The sequence below is a fragment of the Ursus arctos genome, unplaced genomic scaffold (genome assembly GCF_023065955.2).
Source record: "Ursus arctos isolate Adak ecotype North America unplaced genomic scaffold, UrsArc2.0 scaffold_14, whole genome shotgun sequence".
Taxonomy (NCBI): domain Eukaryota; kingdom Metazoa; phylum Chordata; class Mammalia; order Carnivora; family Ursidae; genus Ursus; species Ursus arctos.
The window spans coordinates 70224890-70232462 of NW_026622808.1; positions in this window are offsets into that span (position 1 = coordinate 70224890).

Consider the following 7573-nt stretch of genomic DNA (forward strand, 5'->3'; position numbering starts at 1 on the left):
CAGTAAATGGTGTTTTGTCAATTATACTTGAAAACGTGAAGTTACATCCATGCTTCATATCATCGTATCATTAGACTGAAGAACTGAATGTAATAATCTCTAAAAGCTACTTTAAGTAATGGTAAGTAATACAGGAAATATATTAACCAGTCGCAAAATGCACAAATGAAGTGATTGAGTTTTACAACTACATAAAAATAAACAAACATTTAAAGAAGAATCAATACCAATTTTTCACAAACTCTTCCAAAAAATAGAGGAGGAGGAAACGCTTCTCAGCTCATTACATGAGGCCAGTATTGCTCTGATACCAAAACCAGGTGCAGATATGATCAGGGAAAAAAAACAACAACACTGCAGACCAATAACTCTTGTGATTATGGATGCAAAATACTCAACAAAGTACTAGGAAACCAAATCCAGCAACATATAAGAAGAATTTTACGCTATGACCAACTGAGATATATCCCAGCAATGCAGGGTAATTTGAAATCTGAAAATCATGTGAAAATTAACCAATGCGATATACCATACCAACAGAAGAAGGGCCAAAACCCACATGATCATCCCAATAGATGCAGAAAAAGTATTTTACATAATTCAATACCCCTTCACGATAAAAAAATAAAAATACTTAAGAAACCAGGAAGAGAGGGGACCTTTCTCAACCTGATAAAGACACCTATGAAAACCTCCAGCCAACATCATACTTAATGGTAAAAAGCTGAACGCTTTACTGCTAAGATCGGGAACAAGACAAAGATGTCCACTCTTGCCACTTCTATTTAATATTGTACTAGAGGTTCTGGCCAGACAATTAGGAAAGAAAATCACATAAGTCATCCAGATTGGAAAGGAAGAAGTAAACCACCTCCATTTGTAGATGACACAGTCTTGTGTATAGAAAATCCTAAAGGTTCATCCAGTAAAAAAATTATTAGAATAAATGCATTCAGCAGGATACAGGATCACTATACAAATTCAAATGTATTTCTATATACTTCTGTAGTAGGAAGAATAATGGCCCCCCAAAGATGTCCTCTGTCCCAACCACCAGAACCTGTGGATGCAAAAGGGGCTTTCAGATGTGACTAAGTTAAAGATCTTGAGACGGGAAAGTATCCTGGATTATACAGGTGGGCCAATATAATTACAGGATCCTTACAATTGAAAGAGGGAAGAAGAAGGGGTGCCTGGCTGGCTCAGTTGGTAGAGTATGCAGCTCTTGAATTTGAAGTCATGAGTTTGAACCCCACATTGGGTGTAGACATTGCTTAACTAGAGGAACGAACGAACGAATGAACGAAAGAAAAGAGAGAAAGAAAGGAAAGAAAAGGAAGAAAGAAAAGAAAAAAGGAAAGAAAGAAAGAAAGAAAGAAAGAAAGAAAGAAAGAAAGAAAGAAAGAAAGAGAAAGAAAGAAATTAAAAGTAAGTGGAGGGGAGGGGAGGGAAGGGAAGGAAAGGAAGAGGGTCAAAGTCAGAGAAGGAGATGTGATGATGGAAGCCTACCTCAGAGTGATGCAACTGCTGGCTTTCAAAGTGGAAAAAGGGACCATGAACCAAGAAATACAGGCAGCCTCTAGAAGTCAGGTCAGAAAAGGCAAGCGAATGGATCTTCCCTCCAGAGCCTCTAGAAGGGGTACAGCCCTATGGACACCATGATTTTAGCTCAGTGGGATCCTTGTCAGACTTCTGACCTCCAAAACTGAGATAATAAATGTATGTTATTTTAAGCCGCTGAGTTTATAGTAATTTGGTACAATAGCAATAGGAAACTAATACAAATTGCAGTGAAATTAAGAAAACAATTCCATTTACAACAGCATCGAGAAGAATAAAATACTTAGGAATAAATAAAATAAGCACAATGCTCACTCTGAAAACTACAAATGTTATGAAAGACATTAAAGACGACCTAAATGAATGGAAAGACATTCCGTTTTCATGGATAAGAAAAATAAGACTGTTAAAATGGCAATCCCCAAATTAATCTACAGATTCAACATAATACTCCCCATCAAAATTCCAGCTGGCTTCCTTGTAGAAACTGACAAGGTGATTCTAAAGTTCATGTGGAAATTCAAAGGGTCCAGAATAACTGAAACAATCTTGAGAAAGAAAAACAAAGTTGGCACTGGCACAAGGATAATCACATCCTCGGATAAAATTGACAGTTTAGAAATAAACCCTCCCATTATGGTCAATTGATTTTTGCCAAGAATGCCAAAGCAATTCAATGGAGAAAGCAGTTTCCGGAAAATCATGCTGAGACATAGGATATCCACATGAAAAAAAAACGGAATTGGACCCTTACCTCACACTATCTACAAAAATTAACTCCAAATGGATTAAAGACCTAAATGTAGGAGCTAAAACTATAAAACTTAATTATTAAAAGAAAACAAGGGGGGATGGGGTGCCTGGGTGGCTCAGTTTGTAAAGCATCCGCCTTCGGCTCAGGTCATGATCCCAGGGTTCTAAGATTGAGTCCCACATCAGATTCACTTCAGCAGGGAGTCTGCTTCTCCCTCTCCCTCTCCTTCTCCCCCTCCTCACTCCGGTCTGTGCTCACTCTCTCTCTCAAAATAAATAAATAAAATATTAAAAAATAAAAAAGAAAACATAGGGGTATATTTTCGTGACCTTGGATTAGCCAATAGTTTCTGAGATGACACCATAAGCCCAAGCAACAAAAGATATAAAAATTGGAAATTGAGAAAATTAAAAACTTCTATGCTTCAAAGGACACCATCCAGGAAGTGAAAACAACCCACAGAATGGGGGAAAAAAATATTTGGAAGTCATAAATCTGATAAGGGACTTGTGTCTAGAATACATAAAGAACTCTTATAATTCAATAATAAAGAGACAAACCAATTAAAAATGTCAAAAATCTGAATAGGTATTTCTCCAAAGATATACCAATGGCCAATAAGCACATAAAAAGTTGCTTAACCTCATTAGCCTCAGGAAAATGCAAATCGGAATCACAACAAGAGGGCACTTTACCTGCACCAAGATGACTAAAATCAAAAAGACAGCTTGTGTTAGGCAGGATGTGGAGAAATCAAAACCCTCATGCCCTAGTGATGGGAACACAAAATGGTGGCAGCTGTTTGGAATCCAAACAGGCTGGTGGCTCCTCACAAGATTAAAACCTAGAGTTGCTCATGACCCAGCAATTCCAGTCCTAGGTAAGGATCCAGAGAACAGAACATGTGTCCACACAAAAACTTGTTATAGGAATGTTCACGGTCACATGACTCGTAATAGTGAAAAGGTGGAAACAACCCAAATGCTCAACAACCAAAGAGTAGCTACATCAACTGTGGTGTATCCATCCAGTGGAATGTCATCCAGCCACGAAGGGAACGAAGTGCTCATACGGGCTACAACAGGCATGGAACTTAAGAACATGACGCTCCGTGGAAGCAGCCCATCACGATTCCATGTTAAGATTCCATCTACACGAATGTCCGGAATGGGCACACCACAGAGACAGAAAGTGGATTAGTGTTTGCCTAGGGCTGGGGAGTGAACGGGACGGGAGTTGACTGTTAACAGGGATGGGTTTCTGGGAGGTGATGCATATGTCCTAACGTTGATCGTGATGATGACCGTACAACTCTAAATATGTTAACACCATTGGATTGTAGATTTTAAATCATATGGTATATAAATTCTATCTCAATAAACCTGTTATGTAAAAAATAAAAATAAAAACACAAGAACATAAGCATACACTTTATCTTTTTTTTTTTTTGAGAGAGACAGAGAGTGATCAGGGGAGAGGGGAGGGGCAGAGGGAGAGAATCTGAAACAGAGGCCGTGCTGAGCATAGAACCTGATGTGGGTCTCATCTCATGACCTTGAAATCATGACCTGAGCCAGTCCCTTAACGATCTGGGGCACCCAGAACTCCTGCTTTGCATTAGCTTTAACACACACGACAGTACGTAACATCAGTATACTTGTAAATCTTACGTAGTTGGGATCACATCTTTTGGCATCTTATTTTTTCACTTACAGTTATCTTTCAGTTTAATCCATTAAAAATCTCTCTTTTTTTTAAAGATTTTATTTATTTATTTGACAGAGAGAGAGAAACAGCCAGTGAGAGAGGGAACACAAGCAGGGGGAGTGGGAGAGGAAGAAGCAGGCTCCCAGCGGAGGAGCCCGATGTGGGGCTCGATCCCAGAACGCCGGGATCACGCCCTGAGCCGAAGGCAGACGCTTAACCGCTGTGCCACCCAGGTGCCCCTCTTTTATTTTGTGAATACAAACTTTGACTATCCAGGTCTAAAATAAACTCCTTTGATCCTTTACACCTTGCCAGCTGCCCATTTCCCTGCTCCCCCTTCAGAGCCCAACTTCTCAAGACTTTTCTCGATATTCAATTTCTATCGCCTTACCACTTACCTCACCCTTATTCTAAGAACAGTGCATTGAAACTGCTCATCAAGGTCACCACCAGCCTCCATGTTGCCGCAAGTACCCCATTTCCACTTGAGATGCATATTTGAAACAATCCCCCAGCGTCTCTAAGCTGGGATGTGTTATGGTTGATGGCATCTAATCATTCTAAATGTTAGCATTTTTGTCTTAGCAGCACATAAAATAATGGTGATTTTTATAATAGATGGCATCTTAGATGCAATGAAACTTGGTACGGTGGACAGGCTTGTCATTTTATCCGAACTTACAAGCTATGTTGGCCCCAACTGACCTCAACCTTCCTGAATGGCTTTCTTCTGGCTTCCATAAGCACCCCTCCCTTCATTTTCCTCCCGCCTTCTGCCCGCTCCTAAGTGTGCTTTGCTGGTTCAGATAATGGGCCCTCAAGTCTCCTTCGGTGCTCATTTCTCATTGCGCTCTGCTGGGTGATTACACCCAGACCCACCTTGATGGCTGTCAGATGATTATAGCTCGTGCTCGAAACTCTATCAGCAGCCCGGGCTCAAAACTGCCTGCAAAGTTCACACTGCTACTTGATGTCTGCGTGGAAGCTCCTGGTTCTCCCCACTAAACCTCAACCTATTTCTCAAGCTAGAAACCTGGTCATCATGATCCACGGTTTCTTCTTTTCTCCTACTCCCACTTCTTATCCATCACTGAATCTTGCTGAAATTGCAAAATCCTTCTAAACTGCATCCACCCTCCCCCGCCCCCTAGTTGAGACCACTGCCATCTGCAGACAGCACCACCGCCTTCCACTCACCTCTTCCTTTCTCCCTGCAGTCAGGGGCCACGAGGAGCTCCTGGCACACACGCCGAACCCTGTTACTCTCCTGCTTACCACCCCACAAGGACCGGCTCCTGCAGTCAGGCTCAAGCCCTTACTCAGCCTGTGTGATATTGTCATGCAGCCTTGTAAAAATATACAGTACAGCAAGGTGACTAGGATTAACTGTGCTGGATGGTAGGTTTAAATGTTGGTAAAGAGTAAAAACATGGGGCGTCTGGGTGGCTCAGTCATTAAACGTCTGCCTTCGGCTCGGGGCGTGATCCCGGTGTTCTGGGATCGAGCCCCACGTCAGGCTCCTCCGCTGGGAGCCTGCTTCTTCCTCTCCCACTCCCCCTGCTTGTGTTCCCTCTCTCGCTGGCTCTCTCTCTCTCCGTCAAATAAATAAATATAATCTTTTAAAAAAAAAAAAAAGAGTAAAAGCATCCTTAAAATTTCTCATCACAAGAAAAATATCTGTAGCTACGTGGAGTGACGGATGTTAACCAGACTTACTATGAGCACTTTGCAACATGTACAAGGATCAAATCATTGTCGTACATCGGAAACTAATAGAATGTTATATGTCAATTATATCTCAATGAACAAAAATTTAGATCTCTCATCTTAGTTTCTAAAGAAAACAAACAATATACAGTATATTTGTCTTCACACCTGGCTCGTGTCACAGCTCCTAATATTTTTGCAATTTCCTAAGTGATAAGAGGAGCATTTTTGTTCTAATATCTCAGTTTTATCTTGGCTCCTGAAGCTCCAAGTCATAAAGGTGAAAAGAATGTCTTTACTTTTTCCTAACAAGCCCTTTCAACGACACCGGAGCTTAAGCAGGTGACTTTTGGAAAGCCCCTAAAGATGGGGGCTGGTTGCCATGGGAACCTGGGATGAGAGGGTTAGAACCTGACCTCTGGGGAGGGGAGGGCGAGGTTGGGCTAATCACTCATAGCCGATTTAATCATTGTGCCTCTGTAATGAGACCTCCAGAAAAACCCCTAACTGAAGGGGTTCGAGGATCTTCTGGGTTGGCAAATTGGAACACAGTCATGTGCCAGGAGAGTGGTGTCCCTGAAACTCCACAGGGACAGAAGCTCCTGCATGCGGGACTCTTTGGGACCTCACCCTGTGTCTCTCTCCATCTGACTGGTCATTTTCTATCCCTCAGGATGTAGTCAGTCTGTCATAGCAAGTCAACTGCTGCCCGGGGCTCTACGAGCTGTGACAGCAAGTTATCAGACCTGAGGAGGGGGTCATGGGAATCTCTGATTTACAGGCAAGTTGGATCTAACTGTGGGAGGCCTGGGGACCCGCTACCTGCAATGTGTCTGAAGTGGGCGGAGTCCTGCGGGACTGAGCCCTTACGCTGTGGGCTCTGCATGCTGCTTCCAGGTCGCATCAGAGCTGCCTTACATTGTAGGACACCCAGGGCACCTGTGAGGCTCAGTCGGTTAAACGTCTGCCTTTGACTCAGGTCATGATCTCATGGTCCTGAGATCCAGCCCCACATCCATCTGGGGCTCCCTGCTCAATGAGGAGTTTGTTTCTTCCTCTGTTCCTCTACCCTGCTCATACACTCTCTCAAATTATCTTTTAAAAAAATAAATTGTAGGACACCCCGTATGTGACTGTAAAGTGAACTGGGCAGTGTGGAGAACCCACACATCTCCGTGTAAAGAAAACCTTTCCTTTCAAGCTGCAAGCCCCGCAAGGCCCAGCTCCTGCCCCAGCTCTTCCCCTCCACCCCTCAAGTTTCGGCCACACCAACTGCTCTTTCCTTGGGGCTGGCTCCTTTCCGTTCTTCCTCCTAAAGATGTCACCTGTACAGGGGCCATTTCCTCACCCCTTTCCTCCTCTGTTTGGTTCCCCAGTACTCGACTGCTTCCTCAGAGATCTCCCCACATCCCTCAGGGCCTTCCCCTCATCAGACTCTCAAGGATATGTGCAAGGAAATCAAACATACGAGGTTCACCAAACATCTGCAAGACTTTCACAGGAAGGGCTCATTCCGGAAGTTTCCAGAAAGAACAATCCAGATGGTGATGCTGATAAACAACTGTGCTCCATTTGGAGGCAGGGCCAGATTACCTCCAGTCCCTCCAGGTGTACAAGTCTGTTCTCTGGTTCTCGTGGATTCCACAGAAGTCACAGAGGCAGCAACTGCCAACTGAATTCCCTACGAAAAGCCACACCATTTTTGCTTTTTGCACACCCACAAACAAGACAGCTCTTACAGCCAAATCTACCTCCAACAAGCACCAAAATCAGAAGAGGGGAAAGGCCTTTAAGGGGAGTGCAGGAAAGCCTGCATGAGGACATGAAGACACAATCTGGACCATC